Source organism: Ovis aries, chromosome 1, assembly GCF_016772045.2.
Source record: "Ovis aries strain OAR_USU_Benz2616 breed Rambouillet chromosome 1, ARS-UI_Ramb_v3.0, whole genome shotgun sequence".
NCBI classification, from domain to species: domain Eukaryota; kingdom Metazoa; phylum Chordata; class Mammalia; order Artiodactyla; family Bovidae; genus Ovis; species Ovis aries.
The window spans coordinates 54839363-54863032 of NC_056054.1; the positions used below are offsets into that span (position 1 = coordinate 54839363).

At 39.2% G+C, this 23670-nt stretch overlaps 1 long non-coding RNA gene across 1 annotated transcript in view; it reads left to right on the forward strand.

Moving 5' to 3' along the window:
* The window catches only part of LOC121817520 (uncharacterized), a 58677-nt gene extending 39622 nt beyond the window's left edge, over positions 1-19055 (forward strand). The window contains exons 3-4 of the long non-coding RNA XR_006057469.2: positions 16521-16608; positions 17651-19055. This is a non-coding gene — a long non-coding RNA (uncharacterized LOC121817520). The remainder of the gene's footprint in view (positions 1-16520; positions 16609-17650) is intronic.
* The last annotated feature ends 4615 nt before the right edge of the window (positions 19056-23670 follow it).

Consider the following 23670-nt stretch of genomic DNA (forward strand, 5'->3'; position numbering starts at 1 on the left):
GTCTGGGTTGGGGCCTGAGAGTCTGCATTTTTAATAAGTTTCTGGGGTTGTTGCTGTGGTTGCTCCATGGGCCACAATGTGAGTAGCAAAGGTGAATAGGATTTGGAATTATTGTTGTTGTTGTTTAGTCGCTAAGGCGTGTCCGACTCTTCACAACCCCATGGACTGCAGCATGCCAGGCTTCCCTTTCCCTCACCATTTCCTGGATTTTGCCCAAGTTCATGTCCATTCAACTGGTGATGCCATCCAACTGTCTCATCCTCTATTGCCCTCTCCTCCTTCTGCCTTGTCTTTTCAGCATCAGGGTCTTTTCCAACGAGTTGGCTCTTTGCATCAGGTGGCCAAAGTTTTGAAGCTTCAGCTTCAGCATCAGTCCTTCCAATGAGTATTCATGGTTGATTTCGTTTAGGATTCACTGGTTTGATCTCCTTGTTGTCCAAGGAATAATAACTAAGAACAAAAGAACAGTTATTGTCTAAGCCTGCAGTAGGTTAGCTACAAGTGACTAGCAGGTTCCATTGTGCTGAACAAATCATTTATTTTATTTATTTTTATTTTTACTTTATTTTACTTTACAATACTGTATTGGTTTTGTCATACATTGACATGAATCCACCACGGGTGTACATGAGTTCCCAAGCATGAAGCCCCCTCCCACCTCCCACCCCATATCATCTCTCTGGATCATCCCCGTGCACCAGCCCCAAGCAAAATCTTTTAGAGTTTGAATATTACAGTTCTGGGTTGCATTTTTGGCCCCCGTCATTTCCTGGCTATTTTGCACAAGGTGGTAAATTTCACTAAGCCTGCTGCTGCTGCTGCTGCTGCTGCTGTCATTTCAGTCATGTCCAACTCTGTGCGACCCCATGGACTGCAGCCCACTAGGCTCCTCTGTCCCTGGGATTCTCCAGGCAAGAACACTGGAGTGGGTTGCCATTTCCTTCTCCAATGCATGAAAGTGAAAAGTGAAAGTGAAGTCGCTCAGTCGTGTCCGACTCTTAGTGACCCCATGGACTGCAGCCTACCAGGCTTCTCCATTCATGGGTTTTTCCAGGCAAGAGTACTGGAGTGGGGTGCCATCACCTTCTCCATTCACTATGCCTAAGCTTCATCATCTGTGAAATGAGGGTAGTAACTTGGTTATCCATCTCTGCTGTCTCTCGTTTGGCCCAGCTGCTACTAGTAATTTGCTATCTGGTGGCTCAGTCCCCTAAAGCCACTAGCCAGTGAGAAGTAATACTAGATCTTGGTTTGGGGCTCTCTCTCAGTTATCAAGAGTGGCTCAGGAGACTTCCTTGGTGGTCCAGGGGTTAAGAATCTGCTTTGCAATGCGGGGTATATGGTTTGATTCCTGGTGGGGGAACCAAGATCCTACATGCCTTGGAACAACTAAGCCGGTGCACCACAACTACTGAAGCTCATGCACCACAACTAGAGAGTCCGAGTGCCACAGTGAAAGATCTCACACGGCGCAAAAATGATCCTGTGTGCTGCAACTAAGACCCAATGCCGCCAAATAAATAACTAAGTTTTCTTTTTAAGAGTGGTTCAGCAACGGTGCTTTGTGGTTTCTACGGGTTGGGGGTTGGGGGAATCTTCACAGTTGGGTGAGTTTTGGATTTCAGCCTTCCTACCTAAGCTTTATCATGGGTGGTCAAGTTTCAGATGGTTTTCTGTCTTGTACCTGGTTTTCACTTAGTCACCTGCTGGATGACTGATCTCTAATTTTTGCTACCTAGTTTTGGCCAATCCCTTACCTTTAGGGCTAGCCCTGCTCCTGTTCAAATTGGTATCAACTGAAATGAATCTCCCTGGTATTAGTCTAAGGTCTTAGTTGCCTATCCTTTCCTGTGTCAAACTGTTCTAAATGTTTTGTATGTATTTACTCACTCGATTATCACAGTAATGACATAAAGGAGGGTCTATTATCCCCATTTTACGGGTGAAGAAGTTTCAGAGGTTGAGTAATTTGCTCAAAGTCATGCAGTTAATAAGTAGAGTAGGCAGAAGTTGCAAAATACACACTTTCCAGTTAAAAATTCATATTGATCCTCTCACTAACATCCCTGGCAGCTGCTACAGAGGTCCCACTGTATATCCTTGAGGAATCAAGATTAGTGTTTCTTCTTTGATCGAGAGAAAGGTTGATAGAAGCCACCTTGAACTCCTTCAGGAGATTATGTAGCTGGTGGACTGTGCAGTGTTGAAGTATGTTGCCACAGACAGACTGAGGAAGAAGCAAGTGTTTCCTTTTCCCTGATGTTTGGGGAATAGCAACAGTTTCTTGAGAACTTCCAATTCTACACTCAATTTACACTGGAAAAATGTATATTCAAGGTAATGCTAAAAGTATACTTATTTTACTTAATGCTCTAACAGGTGGTTTTTATCAAGGACAACACACAATTGCATCAATTAGTACTTTTTTCCCCTTCATCTTTCTTCTTTCGCCTTTCTTGCCATTGCTCTCTATTCTATGGACATCTGTATAAAATAGGGTTGTTTCATAAAAGAACTGACTCCTAGGCTTTTAAGTGCAAGCTGTCCCACTTAGTAATTTTTCATTTAATAAATCATTTATTTCTTTGTGGTTTCTAATAAATTGATGCTAATTTTTTCAGCTCAATTTTCAATTATGGTAAAATATACTTAAAATTCATCCTTTTAACCATTAAAACTAGTGTACAATTCAATGGTGTTTAATACATCACCATTTGTACAACCTTACACTATTATGTAGTTCTGTAACATTTTCATCACCCCAAACGGAGACCCCATGAACCAGTCACTTTCAAATCCCTGTTCCTCTTGGCTCCTGGAAAACACTTCTCTTCTCTTTGTCTTTATGGATTTACCTATTCAGGATATTCCATATAAATAGAATCATGCACTGTGAAGCCTTCTGTGTCTGGCTTCACTTAGCTTTCATGCAGCATGTTTGCAGTTCATGCATGTTGTAGCACATATCAATACTTCATTCCTGTTTATGAGATAACTGTAGTTCATTGTATGGATATCCCAGCTTCTCAGGTGGCTCAGTAATAGAGACTCTACTTGCAATGTAGGAGATTCAGGAGACACAGTCTGATCCCTGGATCTGGAAGATACCCTGGAGGAGGAAATGGCAACCCACTCCAGTATTCTTGCCTGGAAAATCCAGTGGACTGAGGAGCCTGGCAGTCTATAGTCTGTGCGATTACAAAGAGTTGGACATGATTGAGCATACAGGCATATGGGCATGTATGGATATCCACATTTTGTTTATTCATTAATCAGTTAATAGAAATTTGGATTGTTTCCATCTTTTGGCTACTGTGGATAGTGCTGCTATGAACATTTGTGTACAAAAGGTTGTGTTTGAGCATCTATTTTTAATTCTTTTGGGTATCGACCCAGGTTTGGATTTGTTGAGTCATATGGTAATTTCATGTTGATTTTATTGAAGAATCACCGATTGTTTTTCATAGCAGCTGTAACATTTTACATGCCCGCCAGCTATGTATGAGTGTTCCAATTTCTTCACCTCTCCCAACACTTGCTATTTTTCCTTTATTTTATTGTAGTTTGTCCTAGTTGGTGTGAAGTGGTATTTTGTGTGGTTTGAATTGCATTTCCCCAATGACTAATAGCACTGAGCAAATTTTGATGTGCTTGTTGATCATTTGCAAATGTTTTTTGGAGAAATATCTCTTCAAGTCCATTATCTATGTTTAACTGGGTTTCTCTTTTTGTTTGCAAGGTGTAAGGGTTTTGTATACACTCTGGATACTTACCAAATATATGATCTGCACACATTTTCTTGTATTCTGAGGGTTGTTTTTTTTTCACTTTCTTGGTTATGTCTTTTGATGAACAAAGTTTAAAAATTTTGGTCTAATTCATCGATTTTTCCTTTTTGCAGTGTCATATCTAAGAAACCATTATCAAATTCAAGGTAATGATGTATTCCTCTGTTATTTTCTAAGATTTTTATAGTTTTAGCTCTCATATTTGATCCATTTTGAGTTAGTTATTGTGCATGGTATGAGAAAGGGGTCTAACTTCATTCTTTTGAATGTAGTTGTCACAAACTACCATTTATTGAAAAGACTACTCTTTTCATAATAAAAAATCAACTCAAAGTGGATTAAAGACTTATTCATAGATGTGAATCTGTGACACTTTTTTAAAGTATAAATTTATTTATTTTAATTGGAGGTTAATTACTTTACAATATTGTATTGGTTTTGCCATACATCAACATGAATCTGCCACAGGTATACATGTTCTTAGAAGAAAACAAAGGGTTTGACACCAAGGGCATAGGCAAAGCAAAGCAAAACAAAACAAAAAGAAATAAAAATAAACAAGTGGGACTATAAACAAATACTACATAATTCCACTTATATGAGGTATCTAAAATAGTCAAATTCTTGGAAGTAGAGAGTAGAATTGTTGTTGCCAGGGTAAGGAGGATTCATATACTGTTATTTTGCTAGTATGGTAGCTGTTTTGATTACTGAAGATTTGTAGTAAGTTTTGAAATTAGGGGATGATACTGTTTTAGTTTTTTGCTTTCTCTTACTGAATAAATTTGTCTTTCTTCAGATCCTGTCTTCCTTTCTTAGATTGTATGTGGTAGCCCCACAAAACTGTCCCTGTCTGTCTGAAAGGGTTGTTGGTGTAGGTATGTGGAGAAAGGAGGCTATTTGTGATATTACTTGCAGTTCTTCATGCTCCAAATTTTTGAGCTAAAATTAGATATGAGAACTTTATGTTTAAACATGCAATACACTGCACATTTTTTGTTCATGTATGTTTATTAAGCCATGATCCTATTTCGGTTAAGATGAATTTCTTGAAAAATAATGGCTGAGTCATAATACTTGCATATTTAAAAGTGTGATAGGACTTCCAAAATACTGTTATCAGCTTTTACTTGGACTAATGATACACCAGAGTCTAACAACAAGGCCAGCAGTGATGTCTTGAAGGATTTTATATAGAGAATACAGAGTTACTGAGTGATGGAAAGAACAAGGTTGTCAGCAACGATGTAGCAATCAGTTCCACATATGGTGCTATTTTAACTCACAAGTGATAATTGAAGCCATGCTTTGGCTCATGTTTCCTCTCTTCCTCTCCAGTGTCCTGGTGAAGAGTGACTTACCTGGAGTAGGTCTTTTTCTTCCGTTAAATATTCTCATTACCTCTAAGTGGTCTTTCCTGACACTTTTCCAAGTCTTACCCTGGAAAGAAGGATACCCGCTTCTGTGGTACTTCCTGCCTCTGTCCAGTAGGCTTTAGAGATGTCTAGCAGAACGCTTCTCTTATTTTGTTCCAGTAACTTGCTTACAGACTTGTCTGTAAGTAAGAACACAGGTTTGTGTGTATTATTTAAATGCATTTCTAAAGAAAGGAAGATTTGCCTTTCTCAGAAATGGATTTAGTTTAGAAATTTTGTGGTTTTTAAGGAGTGGAAAGGTAACTGAAGAAATAGAAACATTAGTCAAGAGATAAGATAAAAAGATTATTTATTTTTTAATTAATTAATTTATTTTTTAATTTTTTAATTTTATTATTTATTTATTTATTTATTTTAATTTTAATATCTTTAATTCTTACATGCGTTCCCAAACATGAACCCCCCCTCCCACCTCCCTCCCCATAACATCTCTCTGGGTCATCCCCATGCACCAGCCCCAAGCATGCTGTATCCTGCGTCAGACATAGACTGGCGATTCAATTCTTACATGATAGTATACATGTTAGAATGTCATTCTCCCAAATCATCCCACCCTCTCCCTCTCCCTCTGAGTCCAAAGGTCCGTTATACACATCTGTGTCTCTTTCCCTGTCTTGCATACAGGGTCGTCATTGCCATCTTCCTAAATTCCATATATATGTGTTAGTATACTGTATTGGTGTTTTTCTTTCTGGCTTACTTCACTCTGTATAATCGGCTCCAGTTTCATCCATCTCATCAGAACTGATTCAAATGAATTCTTTTTAATGGCTGAGTAATACTCCATTGTGTATATGTACCACAGCTTTCTTATCCATTCATCTGCTGATGGACATCTAGGTTGTTTCCATGTCCTGGCTATTATAAACAGTGCTGCGATGAACATTGGGGTACATGTGTCTCTTTCAATTCTGGTTTCCTCGGTGTGTATGCCCAGCAGTGGGATTGCTGGGTCATAACGTAGTTCTATTTGCAATTTTTAAGGAATCTCCATACTGTTCTCCATAGTGGCTGTACTAGTTTGCATTCCCACCAACAGTGTAGGAGGGTTCCCTTTTCTCCACACCCTCTCCAGCATTTATTGCTTGCAGATTTTTGGATCGCAGCCATTCTGACTGGTGTGAAGTGGTGCCTCATTGTGGTTTTGATTTGCATTTCTCTGATGAGTGATGCTGAGCATCTTTTCATGCGTTTGTTAGCCATCCATATGCTTCTTTGGAGAAATGTCTGTTTAGTTCTTTGGCCCACTGTTTGATTGGGTCATTTATTTTTCTGGAATTGAGCTGCATAAGTTGCTTGTATATTTTTGAGATTAGTCATCTGTCAGTTGCTTCATTTGCTATTATTTTCTCCCATTCAGAAGGCTGTCTTTTCACCTTGCTTATATTTTCCTTTGTTGTGCAGAAGCTTTTAATTTTAATTAGATCCCATTTGTTTATTTTTGCTTTTATTTCCAGCATTCTGGGAGGTGGATCATAGAGGATCCTGCTGTGATTTATGTCGGAGAGTGTTTTGCCTATGTTCTCCTCTAGGAGTTTTATAGTTTCTGATCTTACATTTAGATCTTTAATCCATTTTGAGTTTATTTTTGTGTGTGGTGTTAGAAAGTGATCTAGTTTCATTCTTTTACAAGTGGTTGACCAGTTTTCCCAGCACCACTTGTTAAAGAGATTGTCTTTACTCCATTGTATATTCTTGCCTCCTTTGTCCATTCACCATTGCAACGAAAAGAATAAAATACTTAGGAATATATCTACCCAAAGAAACTAAAGACCTATATATAGAAAACTATAAAACACTGATGAAAGAAATCAAAGAGGACACTAATAGATGGAGAAATATACCATGTTCATGGATCGGAAGAATCAATATAGTGAAAATGAGTATACTACCCAAAGCAATTTACAAATTCAATGCAATCCCTATCAAGCTACCAGCCACATTTTTCACAGAACTAGAACAAATAATTTCAAGATTTGTATGGAAATACAAAAACCTTGAATAGCCAAAGCAATCTTGAGAAAGAAGAATGGAACTGGAGGAATCAACTTGCCTGACTTCAGGCTCTACTACAAAGCCACAGTCATCAAGACAGTATGGTACTGGCACAAAGACAGACATATAGATCAATGGAACAAAATAGAAAGCCCAGAGATAAATCCACACACATATGGACACCTTATCTTTGACAAAGATTATTTCTTAAGATAGGACTTAAGGAATATTCTAGAGCTTAAGTTCAAAAGACATCAAGACATCTGGAAATTTGCTAGTGGTGTTGAAAATGGATGGGACAGACTTAAGTGTAGTTTGAAGCAAACTTTAATGAAAATGAAGCAAGAGAAAATAGTTAAAAGTTTTTTGTATTATTTCTATAGTGATAGAAACCAGTCTTCTCTATTATCTGATTTTATGTATGTATGTATCAAAATAGGCTCTATAACTTTATCTTTCTCGTTAATTTTCTCCTCAACTCACACACTAAAATATGATATAAAAGACATGATAATATGATATAAAATTTTTGTTAACAAATTGATAATATATCATTACTGATTTACATTTTTCCAGAAAATCTTTTCGTTCAAGTCACCCAATTCCCTGACTGCCTTGTCATAGCTGCCATCATTTTTAGCTGTATGTTAATGCCATCTAGCTGTATGTTAATGAATTGGTTGAAAATTGGTACAGAACTTCTTTGAACTTTAATGTAAAAGTCACAATTGCTAACAGTGGGTGCTGAGATAGTCAAATGACAAGTTTCCCATCAGACTGAGTACATCTGTAAATGGGTGGGGGTAGAAGCTTACGGAAACAGGCACACCATTTCTCATCAGAAGCCTCCTATCCTTCTGTCTAGCTGAGCAGTGTGAAAGGCACTAAGAAAAGGAAAAATTTAACACTGAAACTCAGCCCTAAGGTAGAAAACAATTTTACTGGGATGTAAAGAGTTATTTAAGTAAGTAAAGTTAAGGACAGTACCTCTTATATTTGCCAACTTTCATTAGAGTCATGGTCACATTAATTTCATTTTCCCAGTATGTTATTCTTGACTGAGGCTGCTGCTGCTGCTAAGTCACTTCAGTCATGTCCGACTCTGTGCGACCCCATAGACGGCAGCCCATCAGGCTCCCCCATCCCTGGGATTCTCCAGGCAAAAATACTGGAGTGGGTTGCCATTTCCTTCTCCAATGCATGAAAGTGAAAAGTGAAAGTGAAGTTGCTCAGTCGTGTCCAACTCTCAGCGACCCCATGGACTGCAGCCTACCAGACTCCTCCGTCCATGGGATTTTCCAGGCAAGAGTACTGGAGTGGGGTGCCATTGCCTTCTCATGGTGTATAACAGTTTCTCTGAATTACTGAAACAAGTCACGGCTCCAGGACTGCTGTTGTTTGAATTTAGGACACGATCTTGTTAGTCTGGTCCCATCCCTGAGGCAGGAACGATCCCTCTGTCTGTGGTGTGTGACTCTCTGAAGCGCTAGAAGTTTGTGTTATATATTTCAGTGCTGAGGCCTAAGCCAGCTTGACACTGGCTCTCTTAACCTCTGGGGTAGTTTGGCTGCCATCCCATGCTAATTTTCCTTAACTGTTTTGGATTTCTTGTTGATTATGCAGTTTGGTGTCCTCATTAAATGGAAATTTCTCTTGACAGATGGATACAGTTTTATTGGTGTTGACCCAATTTTTATCTTTTAAGAGCACTTGATAGGAAATGTGGAATTGGCAGCAAAGTTAAAGAACTGGCATTCAAACGACTAAGACTACTCAAAACTGTTTAAGATAGTTCAAGCCCATGGAAGGAGGGAAAGATGCTGTTAATTCTTTGACAGATTAATGATTATCTAAATAATATTAAAGCTTCTACTAGTGCTGTTCCATTGGTTCAGACAGTACACATCGCCATGCAGATGACTAGAGTCTCATGTCCTTAAAAAAAAGTTCGTCAAACCTTCTTCCCGGGATCGTTTCTGAATATTTTGATTCCCACTGATCCTTACCTATTCCTACACCCATAGCACCTACTGTGCCTATTATTATACTCTTGCTCTGGATAGGCAGGTTATTTTGTTGTTTTCTGGCTGCTTTGTGATTGTGTCTCATGTCCTCAGTAAAGGATAGTGAATGCTTCTTGAAAGCAGCATTTTTACTTTGACATCTCACCACACATAATGTGGTACAAAACGTAAAGTAAGAAATACCTGTTGAATTGATTCATCCATTTGGACACATAGCAAAGTCTGTATCCTCACATGACATTTTTGACAACACAAAACCTCTTCCAAACTTCAGTTTCTTTGAGGGAATATGGAAGAAAAGATACCTAAACAATAAGACTTCAGTGAATTTGGATCTTTGTGAGATAGAATTCATTGATAACCCTGGATGATCTACTGAAAACCATTTTGTTGAACATCTTTTAAAAATGTGCTAATTAGCTTTTCTGCCTTAATACTTGTAATACTGTGTGTATAAGTGAATCTATCTTTGATCATTAAAATTATTTTTTAAAGTTCATTTAGTCCAATGCCCATGAGGAAACTGAAGCTCTCAGAATTTAAATTCAGATATATCCTGTAACTTAAAGAAACTATGTATCATTGAATGCTTATCATTAAGAAATTAAGAGGGATATTTTCATTCATTCATTTAACAAATATTTGTTGAGAATCTTCTATAAGTTCTAGGCCTTTGCTATCTAGTCCTTTGTAGAGCTACATCCTTGTCAAGGAGTGAAAGTGAAAGATGGTCAGTCGTGCCCAACACTTTATGACCCCATGGACTGTAGTCCATGGAATTCTCCCAGGCAGAATACTGGAATGGGTTGCCTTTCCCTTCTCCAGGGGATCTTTCCAACCTAGGGATCAAACCCAGGTCTCCCACATTGTCAAGGAGAACAGACCAATAAATGATACACACCTTTAAGTAAATTATCTTATGCATTAGGAGATGAGTCACAGAAAAAGACAAAAGTTAAGATGTAAAAGCATATTTGTACCTCTAGGGGTGAGATACAGTGTTTAATAGGTGATTTGGTTTAGGTAATATTCTGTTATGGTTACAGACTATGGGTTAAATATAATCATTCTTTCAGTAACTTCACAAATATTTACTGAGTTTAAAAAAAAAATTAAAAAAAAAAATGCATGTTGTGGGAGAGGGGCCTGGTGTAGCTCTCTCAGTCTTGAGGTGTTTTGTTTTTTTTTTAATCTGATTAGCAGCTTGCTAACAGGTATAAAACACCTTGCTAAAAACTAGCAAGAGGGCACTCTTTCTGTCCCCTTCTGATGTCTATGTCAAAATCTTTCTCTATCTCTTTTATACTTTAATAAAACTTTGCTACACAGAAAAAAAAAATTAAAAAAAAACTAATTTTATTCTGACTGTGCTGAATCTTCATTGCCACATGTGGGCTTTCTCTAGTTATGGCAAGTGGAGCTACTCTCTATTTGAAGTGTGTGGGCTCTTCACTGTGGTGGCTTCTCTTGTTGAAGAACACGGGTTCTAGGTCTTGCAGGCTCAGCTGTTGGGGCCCCCTGGGCTCTAGAACACAGACTCAATAGTGTGGGGCACAGGCTTTGTTGCTCCACGGGATGTGGAATATTTCCAGACCAGAGACTGAACCCTTGTCCCCTGCATTTGCAGGCAGATTCTCAACCACTGGATTGCCAGGGAAGTCAGAGTACCTACTGTATTTAGTCACTGTGTCAGGAGCTAGGGAAAAGGGACCAAAGTTTTTGGTGGAGCTTGCAATTTAATGAGAGACAGATGCTAAATAAACTTACAGGTACATATGTATTTACATACTGTGTTAAATGCTATGGAGGGAGATAACTGGAGGTGCCCTTTTTATGTTGGGGGTTGGGGAGAGCCAGGCTTTCTGAGACAGAAACATGAGCTTATAGGACATAGAAGGTGGAGCAGAACTTGAGCGGTGCCTAACGGAGCAGAATTCAGATGTGAAGGGCTGCTTGTTTGTGTCTGCGGCATATTTGAGTGGTTAGCACCGAGGACAACTTAATTTGCAGGATAGAGAGTTTATTCATCTGCACGGTGCTTCCCTCTGTCTTCCTTTCACCCAGAGCTCCTACAGAGTCTGACATGTGGAGGATAGATATGTGATCTCTCTGGAGATCAGCCACAGAGGAGAATTGAACCATATGGTATCTTTATGCTCTATCTAGTGGGAGCACAGCTTGTGAGGAGGCAGATGAGGGCTGGGGCTCACTCCCTACAGGACTTTGGGCTGGTGCCTACTCTATGAACCTCAGCCTTCTCTTCAGAAAACAGAGGGATAACAGAATGCCCAGTCATGAATATAAAAGCTGTCTTCTGCTGAATCTCCAGCAATTGACATGGTATCTGGTACATGGTTGAGATGCTTAGTAAATAGTCCTTAAATGAATAAATCTATCTGTGTAGCATGTTGAGGAGAGTGGTTGGGTTTATGTTTTATCTTCAAACACAGCAAGCTCAGTGGCTTCCTTTCTCAGCCTTAAGCACCCGTAATGGGAAATGGGTGGTTTGTCTGACCAGCTGTCTGGTTTTGTTTTGACCTATGGTGAGGTGTCATAAAAAAGGCAAAGAACTCTTTGTTTCTCTTTCCACTGCTATTAAAAGAACTTGAAAAATCTAAGTCCTTGGTCTTTAGGATCTTATAAAGAATCCAAGTGACTTAACAGATGTGAGGAGCTCTGGAAAATTTTAAACACTTGGGTAAAATGGTGTGTTTGACTTTTTTCCTCAACACCCTTCTCAAGCTGCAACTGCCTTATGTACCATCAAGGGCCTCCCCTTTCTAGGTAGTAAAATCTATACCCCAAACATCCTCTAATCTCACTTTTTATAAGAACCAAAGTGAAAAAGTGTTAGTCACTCAGCCGCGTCCTACTCTTTGCGACCCCATGGACTGAAGTCCACCAGGCTCCTCTGTCCGCAGAACTGTCCAGGCTTGAATACTGGAATGGATAGTCATTCCCTTCCCCAGGGGATCTTCCCAAATCAGGAATCAAACCCAGGCCTTCTGCATCACAGGCAGATTCTTTACCATCTGTGCCACCAGGGAAACCCTTTATAAGGACTAAGGAACTATGTAAGAACTTATAAGAACTATAAGCCCTTTATAAGAACTAAGGATCCTTATTTAAAGGCTCCTAGAGGGGCATGCATTTTAAAATTTCTCTTTTCTAATAGTCTTTGTTAGTCCACGTGAAGTTTGTGAAGGATATAGAAAAGTGTAGCTGACTCTACTTGATCCGACTTTTGCTTATATAATTCATAAGGCCCATCCTATTGCCTCTTGGCACAGTTTTGTGTTACTGTCAGTCAGTATTTATGTAATGCTTTATAATGGGAAAGTGCTTTCCAGTCATTTATTATGGAAGCTTCTGTTATCAGTGACGAATAGTGCCAAGATACTGTTCATCACACAGATCTGTCTGCTTTCTGGTGTCAACTAAAACACTAGACTTTGCCAACACACTCTAAAAGGCATTTTTAGGACAATGACTTTTTTTTTTGGTAGTCATGGGATTTTCAAAACTTTTGGTAAAGAATTGGTCCTTTTGGTATGTGTTTTTGTACGGGGCAAGAAATGATGTGCAGGTGATACTGGAGGATTGGAGTAAATCTAGATAGGAAAGTGATGAAGTCTATTTTAAAGTCAAATATCTGATAAATTATGGAAGTTTCTAGAATTAAATGATTATTTCCCAAGGCAGCCCACTGTGACTGATCAGAAAAGCAAAAATATTTAAGCTTTGAAGTCAGATAAGCCTGGGTTCAAATTCTTGTTCTAGTCACTTACTAGATGACTAAGTGAGAAGGAAGCAGTTGAGCTAATGACACTGGACTTCTCACTTTAACCTTGGACAATCAGTCTACTTAAGGCCCTAAGTCTGAATTTCCTCAGTTGTAAAAGAGGATGATGTGCCCTTCCATGAAGAGTGATCCCGATGGGGATTAAACAAGGGAAAGCCAGAACAGTGCCTGTTTGTAGTACTCATTGACTCAGTGCTTTCTCTTCTCCTCCTCTTTTTCTTCTCTTATAATCTCTGCTGTCTCACAAAGAAATAGCAATAGAAAAGGTGAAGGAGGTCAAATGGTTAAAAAAAAAAAGAGGAGTCTTCTGTCTGGAAAGCTTCCCAGACCCCCAACTTTCTTGCTTACAATGCATTTCTTCTTTCCTCTCCTCACTGAGGAGCCTGTCCTTTGTTCTCTGAGTGACAGGGAGCCACTGAAAGGTTTTGAGGAGTAGTTTGCTTGGGTTTTCATTTTCACAAGGATGCTCAAAAGGGGTTGTTAGTAAGCTGGTTGAGTTAGACTCATCATGGAGGACCCCAGCCTTACTTGACCCATGAGCACCCCATCCCCCCACCTCTCCCTGCTACAGTGCTGATCCTCACGTAGGGTCACCTGTTCTGTCCTTTCCCTTGCTAGAAGGGCAGGCACTAACTCGCTCATCATTCTCTCTCCGGTGTCCAGCATGGAACCTGGCACACTTTCGGTGCTCACTCCATGTACACATACATTTTAAAAAAAAAAAATGTGAATGGAACCGTTGCAGAAGTACAGGAAAGAGAAAATCAGGGTCTGGATGAGCTAGAACCGTGGCAGTGGGAGGATGGGTGGCGGGAAAGCAGGGTGGTGGGCAGACCCAGCAGCAGGTCAGTGGCTTCCTATTCCTCTCTGTTTTCTCATCTGTATAGTGAGGGTGTTATCGCCTACTCACGGAGATGTTGTGGAGATGAAACCAGAGTGTGAGGTGGAAGCTCTGTGCCAGTGTGACGGCTGGCCGCGGGCTGCCTGGCTTTCCAGGGCGATCAGTCTGTAGACTACTGGGAGCTGAGGAAAGAGGGAAAGTTCAATTTGAAGGAGGTAAAGTTCTCTTTTCTACCGTCTGTGTCTCTGTGTCTAAGAGAGCAGTTGCTGTCCTAGGAGACCATGCCAATGAAATACATGTTCTTTCCACTCACAAGCTTTCATATTTTCTAAAAGATGACAGATTTATCCTAAAATCAATTCTGAAAAATTCCAAGTACTCTATGAATGAATAAAGTGAACAAATGGCATTTAGTCTGAGCTCTGTCATTTATCGTGACCTAGAACACCCTCCCTTCCCGAGCCTTAGTTTCAATTCTGTTCAGTCGCTCAGTCGTGTCTGATTCTTTGTGACCCCATGGACTGCAGCACATCAGAATTCCCTGGCCATTACCAACTTAGTTTCCTCTAAATGGGCATTAGGCTGTGTTCCACACAGGTTGTTTTTAAGAATTCAGTTAGTTAATGGATGTGTGAGCACCTCCAAAATTCTAATGTGCAATAGGAATGTCCTTTTATCATCTCATATAATATCCCCCATAGAGTGTGCACAGAGAAGGTCATTGGCTGAATGTTGAAAGGGTAAATGGTGTCTATTTGATGTACTTATTGTCTTGTATCTTGTTAAATAAAGAATTTGCAGGCCAACAGATACTTGTGGAGTGGTGGGTCACAAAGAAGTGGGCAGTATTACTGTCTTCAATGGGCTGCCTCCTTTTGGCCAGTTTGACTTTCCTTGATTTTCACGTTTGGATCCTGACACTAATCCTGCTGGAGGAGGCATTTTCCTTCCACTTCCCCATCCTGAATGGCAGAGCTGGGATTTAACAGCTGGGCCCATCTTTGTGCAGGCCATATATCCTTATCCCCATTCAGCATCCCCATTGTACCAGGAAATACCAGTTCATTTCCATGCAGGGATATTCAAGAAATGGTACTCAAGTGACGGTGCAGTGAAAGCCAGCTAGAATAACACAGCAGCTGAGGTGTCTCAGATGGGGTGACAAGCATGACTCCATTGCTCCTGGCTGCTGGAGGAAGTAGTGGGGCGGGGTTCCTGAATTTCTGATGACACATCAACACCTACTGATTTGAATGTCATTTGTTTATGTCAAATTCTTCTTTTAAAATGCAGATATCCTTGGAGGGTAAATTCTAATGGTCAGTCACCATTACAGATGGTAATTTGTATGCATACAAATATGAGGTTTTAGCTTAGCAATAGAATTTAAGGTAATTTGGCTGCAATATTTGCTACTGCATGGCTCACCAGGGCGAATTTGTCTGATCTGGACAACTGTGTTTGTATCCTTCTCCTCCTCCCTTTCTCTATTTGCACACCTTACAAAGTCTGTGTTCAACATACTAGGTACTCAACCCTAAAGGGAATGACCTTTCAAATAAGAAAAGTACCTTTCTTTGGCCTTGTGTATGAAAAGCTGTGTTCCCGTGTTAGAATTAATGAACAACCCAATATGAAAACAAATAGAGTTGTTTATTAATTCTATTAATGGACAAGAGGACATTTTGCCAAGGCAGGAAGAAGGAACTGAATGAGCATTATAATCTATACTGGGACTGGCAGAAATGAATTCTGACAGCTCTGGGCTGGTGAGACTGGTGAGGAGGGTGGAGTTGTAAAGAAATCAGACTCAAAGGGAGAGAGAGAAACTTGGAGAGAGTCTGGGATAGACTGGTGAAGACCAGGCACTCAGATAACTTCTCACAATTTGTTATAATTAGTTGTATAATAAATAACTGAATTGTTTGTGACAGAGTGTAAGAAATATCATATTATTCTTTGTTAAAAGTCTAGCTTTCAGTTCCTTTTCCAAGGTTGGCAAGAGATGTAATTTCAGACAGTTTTTGAGATCTATCCTCCTCCTTTGGGTTGAATCAGGGCCCTGATTCAATCCAGTCTTATGTAGTCCAGGACTAATGTGGGAGGGGTTGGGGGTTTGTTAAGGTCACCCTTGAGAGGCTCTGGTCCTTTCAAAGGCAGAGACTCCACTGGTTACCCACTTACTCTGTGCTATGCTGTTTTTGAAGCCAAGACATCATTGCTGGCATTTTAGGCATTCTTGTATCTTCCTCCATCTAGGAGTTTTGCCACATCCAGGGTGTTGGGTATGAACTGCTGTAATAATCTCCTTTATTCCCTCCATGGCCAACCCCTACTCTGAACTGTGGGTTTGAACCATTACCCCTTCAAGCATCACTTTCAGTGTCTATGACCCTGTCAGCTCACTTGGCTTGGTTTTTTTGTTTACTTGACCTACACATTCAAATAAACATCAGTCAAGCTCCTTAGACAAACAGCTACAAACTCTGGAACACAGAGCCTTGCTCCCGTAAAAGGAAGATCAATGTAAGTTTTGTTGATGAATCCACAGAAATAAAATTAAGGCATCAATTAATTTCTCAGTAACTCACTTTTTAAAATTTGTTAATTGTACAACTTTCCTATTACTCTTAGGTCTGCTAAGACAGCAGCTGTGTCTCCCAAGCATACCATGTACTGAGCATATGGCTCAACAAATATTTGTTTAAAGAAGAATACTCAGGTAAGCCTGCTTCAGAGGATCTTTCTGACTTGGGGTTCAAACCTGCATCTTTCTGTCTCCTGATTTGGCAGGCAGACTCTTTACCACTGTGCCACCTGAGAGGAGAACTTTGACTGGGGTTATAAGGTCATGAAATAAAGAATCTTCTTAGGAAGTGTTAAGGAGAATTAAAGTTCTATTGAGTTCTAGAAGTTTAGAACCTAAAATAACAAAGAAGGATCTCAGGACCTGGCCAGAATAAGAAGAGAACTCTGCTTCTCCACAAACCTGGAAAGCTGAAATTAAGTGTGATCTATATATGGGGCAAAAGAATGACCCAGCTTTGAGGCTTAAGGAGATCAATCATGGGCAAGACTGAAGATCAGGGAAAGGTTGAAAGACAAGCACACTCATTTCAAACATTTACTCAGCTGAGTGAGTTGTTTTCATGTGTGCATCTGCTCTATGGCTCCTCTCTACAGAAAATTTGCCGTCTCTGTTCATTCACCCTAGTAAAGTGAAGTACACTCCTAAGGCAGGTATAGGACTACTGGAGAAACCACTCCCTGAATCCCTTCATGATTAATAGTAACTTAAAAGTGACCATGATCACAAAAAATTGCTATGAGAACTATTTTTCCTAAAGGAATTTGTTTTATTTGTTAAATAGCAAAAGAATGTGTGCATTAAAATATTTCATCAGTTTACATAAAAAAATTTTGTCAGTATTTACTATGTTCAAGCACTATAAAAGCTTTTAAAATGTCATAAAAGCTTATGAGATGTCAGTGCTGCAGTCTAATATTGATGAAGGTGGCAATGGTGGTATTGGTGTGTGTGATAAGAAGGAGGGATTAAACCAAGTGTAGACACTGTTGGTGGGAATGCAAACTAGTACAGCCACTATGGAGAACAGTGTGGAGATTCCTTAAAAAAATTGCAAATAGAACTGTCATATGGCCATATGACCCAGCAATCCCACTGCTGGGCATACACACTGAGGAAACTGGAATTGAAAGAGATACGTGTACCTCAATGTTCATTGCAGCACTGTTTATAATAGCCAGGACATGGAATCAACCTAGATGTCCATCAGCAGACAAATGGATAAGAAAGCTGTGGCACATATACACAATGGAATATTACTCAGCCATTAAAAAGAATACATTTGTATCAGTTCTAATGAGGTGGATGAAACTGGATCCTATTATACAGAGTGAGGTAAGCCAGAAAGAAAAACACCAATACAGTATACTAATGCATATATATGTAATTTAGAAAGATGGTAATAATAACCCTGTATGCGAGACAACAAAAGAGGCACAGATGTATAGAATAGTCTTTTGGACTCTGTGGGAGAAGGCAAGGGTGGGATGATCTGAGAGAATAGCATTGAAATGTATATACTATCATATGTGAAACAGATCACCAGTCCAGGTTCGATGCATGAGACAGGGTGCTCAGGGTGCACTGGGATGACCCTGAGGGATGGGATGGGGAGGGAGGTGGGAGTGGGATTCAGGATGGGGAACACATGTAAACCCATGGCTGATTCATGTCAATGTATGGCAAAAACCATTACAATATTATAATTATCCTCCAATTAAAATAAATAAATTAAAACAAACAAACAAATGAAAAACCCATAAAGTGTACAGCACCAAGGCTGAACTCAAATGTAAACTGGGGATTTTGGATGATAATGACATGTCCACATAGGTGTATTGGTTGTAACATACATGCTAGTGGGCTGCAGGATATTGGTGAAGAAGACTGTCTGTATGTGAGAGGGCAGATGTCAAGGAATACTCTGTAAAGATTCTGCTTGATTTGAGCATAAACCTAGGGCTTCCAAAAATAAACTCTATTTTTGATAAAAAACAAAAACAAAAAACCAAGTGTAGAAAAAAACTATAAAATAAGGTTCTATGATATGCTCACATAGGCAGGATACACAATAAGGCATTCCCAAGAGGAGAGATTGTATTTAACAGAGTGATCATGAACAATTTGATGGAGGAGGGGGCAATTATCTGAATATTGAATGTTTTTAATTGGTGGAGGTAATATTGAAAGATTGACGGCAAAAGGAGAAGAGGGTGACAGAGGATGAGATGGTTAGACTGACTGACTAGTCTAACTAGTCCATCACTGACTCAATGGACATGAATTTGAGCAGACTCTGGGAGTTAGTGAAGAACAGGGGATCCTGGTGTGCTTCATGGGGTCACAAAGAGTTGGACGTGACTTAGTAACTGAACAACAGCACCAACAGGGGAGAAGGCAGAAAGATATTTCAGATGGAAAAATAAAATGGTGTTATTTCTAAAATAGCTTTGTCTTCTTCCTGGTAATCAATTGAGTAAGCATATTGATAGTGGTGTGTGGTTGCCCCAGTGTGATTATTATCTTGTATTTGTATATTGTGAATTTCAAAGTTGGTTGGCATAATTTCTCTACTATTATGAAGGCCTAGAAGTGGTTTGTGGTCTTGGGGTATGGCAAGATTTCCCAGAAAAAATAGTGGTGAGATTCTTAGATTTGGAAAGTACTAGACATGCATTTTTCTCTGGTTTTGAGTGATTCCTTTTAGTTAACTGATTGATCTGGGAAGATGGCTGTTATTCTATTCCATGCTTTGGACTCTTCTATTTGAGCCTGATCCTGCAGAGGTTATATCTTAGGGTTTGTTACCCTTTTCTAGTAAACAACAACAACAACAACAACAAGGTCTCGCATTACATATGTCAAGACCATGCCTTTAATTTTTTTTATCCCAAAGGAGCTGGGGGTAAGGTATTTTCTTTTTTTGAAATATATTGTGCCAGAAAATGGGAAGTTTTATTCAAATATTTGAATGCACAAATATTTAAAATATCTTTATGTACTTAAAGAACATAATAAAAAGTTAAAATAAATAAAAATTAGAGGTTATAATAAATATGATAAAGTAGTATTATTTTTAATATATATAGAAATAGAAATTGTATATAGAAATTATTGATGAAAGTTCTGAGATCTCAAGATAGTTAAAGGGAATAATTAGAAAAAACTTAAAAGAAGAAGCATGAATAACATATGGAATATGTTATTCCACAATAAACATATGGAATAATTTTTGGTACAGCTAATAATCAAATAAATAAAAACTAAGACAAGAATGAGACTTCATTTTCACTTATTAAATACACAAATATTAAAAAAGTGATAATATTCTAATATTTATGGAGACAGCAGAAGAGGCAATTGCCTATATTTTTTGAAAGACAACTTCCCTAGTGACTCAGATGGTATAGAATCTGCCTGCAGTGCAGAAGATCCGGGTTAGATCTCTGTGTCAGGAAGACCCCCTGGAGAAGGGAATGCAACCCACTCTTGTATTCTTGCCTGGAAAATTCCATGGACAGAGGAGTCTGGTGGGCTACAGTCCACGGGTTACAAAAAGTTGGAGATGACTGAGCAACTAACTTCCTCTTCCTTTCTTTTGAAAGACAACTTAGTTATACGTATCATGTTTGGACCAGTTTTTTCTCCTTGGCCCACTTCTGGCTTCATGTTCTCCCTCTCTTGGAAATATAGCTGAAGGAAAAAATATTTAAAGAGCAAACAGTAGAGAAAAATAAAGTTTTATGCATATTTACTGCAATGTTGTTTGACTTCAGATTCAGAAAAATCTGGACTCGTTTATATTTACAATTATAGATAGGGAAAAACCCAATGGAAACACATTGAAATGTTAGCTCTAGTTATCTTTGATAGGACACTTTGGATGAATATTCTTTCTATGTTTTATTTATTTTTAATTGAAGTATAGTTGCTTTATAGTGTTGCATTAGTTTCAGATATACAGCAAAGTCAGTTATTCATATATATGTATTAATATATATACACACATATATATTGTTTTTCAGATTGTTTTCCTTTGTAGGTTATTATAAAATATTGAATATAGTTTCTGTGCTTCACAGTAGGTCCTTGGTGGCTATCTATTTTATACAGAGTAGTATGTATATGTTAATCCCAAACTCCTAATTTGTCCCTCCTTCCCTTTCCCCTTTGGTAACCATAAGTTTGTTTTCTATGTCTGTGATTCTATTTCATCATTTTAAAAGTTTTATAGTTTTCAATTTTCAGCTCTATTAAAAAAATGAAAAAAAAATCATGCTATATTACCAGAGAAATTCAAGAGTATGAAAAGTGGTTTGCTGAGGAAGTAATTTTCACATTTTTAATGGTAAAGTATCTGATTTTATTCATATCTCATGCTGGAGTTCACAAAGAGTCATCCAAGATGGGAACACAGGAGGCTCCTGAGCTTCAGTCTTCCTGAGCACACAGGGAATGTACAGCCCCACATGGAGCAATTCCTTCTAAGGGGAGCCAGAAGCTAGCTGGGCGACTCTTACACATCTGACAGCTGAGGAAATACTCGCATAGAAACATATAGACAAGGCTGAGGCACACTCTTGCCATACGCCCGCTGCCGGTGGAGCACTGTGCAATTGGGAGGGAACCCTCAACTCCAGGCTTCTCTCTGAGGAGTGAAGTTTGGACTTCACATTCAGAGCTCCACTTTTTAAAATTCCTGCCAGGAAGGCAGACTTTCCAAACACCTCACTCTGAAAGCCAGTAGGGCTTGTGTCCTTGGGACCTATAAGACCAAAGTAAACAAAGAAGCAATTCCTAAGGGTGTGCACTTAGTCAGAAGATAGACCATATTGCAGATTCCTCAAATTCCTGAGTTACATAATGCATTGTTTAGGAATTGGTTGGAATAGTTTGGGTAGATGTTGTGTTTATGATTTATCAGTGTAGATGATGGGAAGTCAGTTCATAGTACTCAGTGACCCCAAGTTTTCTTTCTGTGCCAGCTAGCATTTCACTTCTGTGACCCTAATGTAGACACTTTGTGTTCTCATATATAGCCTCCAGCCTCTTCCAGGTAGGATATTATCCTTTCCAGGGATAATATTTCTTAGAGGACCTCTAGCCGGAAGGCACTGGAACTTAACATGACAGAAAGAATTGCTACTGGTGAAATTTAGGGATTTATGGGTGTTAATGGACTGAATGTTGTGTTCTTGCAGAATTTAAATGTTGAAGCTCTAATCCCCAATGGGATGGTATTTGAAGGTGGGACCTCTGAGAACTAATTCAGTTTATATTAGGATGTCATGAGGAGAAGGCGATGGCACCCCACTCCAGTACTCTTGCCTGGAAAATCCCATGGACGGAGGAGCCTGGTAGGTTGCAGTCCATGGTGTTGCTGAGGGTTGGACACGACTGAGCGACTTCACTTTCCCTTTTACTTTCATGCACTGGAGAAGGAAATGGCAACCCACTCCAGTGTTCTTGCCTAGAGAATCCTAGGGACAGGGAAGCCTGGTGGGCTGCCATCTATGGGGTCGCACAGAGTCGGACACGACTGAAGCAACTTAGCAGCAGCAGCAGGATGTCATGATGGAATCGGTGGCCTTAAGAAGAAGAGTGTGATCTTTATCCCTTTGTGTGTAGGCACTCAGGAAAGACCATGTGAAGACATAGCTAGAAGGCTGCCATTTCCAAGTCAGGAAGAAGGACCTTACTAGACACTGAATCTAAGCTATTTTGTTGTAGCAGCCTGACAGACTAAGACAGAGGGGAAGATACCTTTTGGCTAGGGTCATTTTTGCTTACCTTTTGTTCCTTGGGGTTGTATATGCTATTTGTTTGCTCTTATTTTCTTTTGTTTAACATGTGTCTTCCTGAATGCTGGAACTACTTCTTGTAACCAACCAAAGTCTTCTTTCCCTGGCTTGTGTTTGTATTTTTTGACTGATGGGTTGTTCTTTGTTCAAGCAGCAACTCTTGGACTTCTAAGCTCTATTTGTTTATGAATTATCTTTTTTTCCAAGTCAATTGCCTTCTGGGGCAACCCATTTTAATATTCAGTAAGTCTTGATTAATATAATTTGCAAGTCTCTGCCACAAAATGGTTGTGTCCACACATGCAAATAAATTTGAATTCAGCAAATTGGATTTCATTTTTCCATGTAAAGGTGAATCACCGATTTGATGGCATGTTCAAATTTTTGGTTGTTGGATTTTGTCCTTGTAGAAGTAACCTATCAGAATCATTAGTTTATGTAAATATTTTATTGAAAGTTTTAAAAAGTTAAAAAACACTTTATCACAAATAAAATTTGTCTTGGCATCTTATTTTACCTAACATTGCCAATAAATTTTAGAATTTTATCCGTAGTAAGCTTCTTAAGATAGTTTTGTTTCACACATAGAGCTAAAAAAGACCAGTGTCTTTTTTTTCCTTGTCTTTGAGCTTATTTGGACACGTTGCCATGAAGTTATTTTAAAAAACATGATAGACTGTATACTGAAGCACAGACATTTCTCCAAAGAAGACATACAGATGGCTAACAAACACATGAAAAGATGCTCAGCATCACTCATTATCAGGGAAATGCAAATCAGAACCACAGTGAGGTACCATTTCACACCAGTCAGAATGGCAGCTATACAAAAGTCTACAAGCAATAAATGCTGGAGAGGATGTGGAGAAAAGGGGACCCTCTTACACTGTTGGTGGGAATGCCAACTAGCACAGCCACTATGGAGAACAGTGTGAGATTCCTTAAAAAACTGGGAATAGAACTGCCTTATGACCCAGCAATCCCACTGCGGGGTATACACACAGAGGAAACCAGAATCGAAAGAGACACGTGTACCCCAATGTTCATCGCAGCCCTGTTTATAATAGCCAGGACATGGAAACAACCCAGATGTCCATCAGTAGATGAATGGACAAGAAAGCTGTGGTACATATACACAATGGAGTATTACTTAGCCATTAAAAAGAATACATTTGAATCAGTTCTAATGAGGTGGATGAAACTGGAGCCTATTATACAGAGTGAAGTAAGCCAGAAAGAAAAACACCAATACAGTGTACTAATGCATATATATGGAATTTAGAAAGATGGTGATGATAACCCTGTATGTGAGACAGCAAAAGAGACTCAGATGTATAGAATAGTCTTTTGGACTTTGTGGGAGAGGGAGAGGGTGGGATGATTTGGGAGAAGGGCA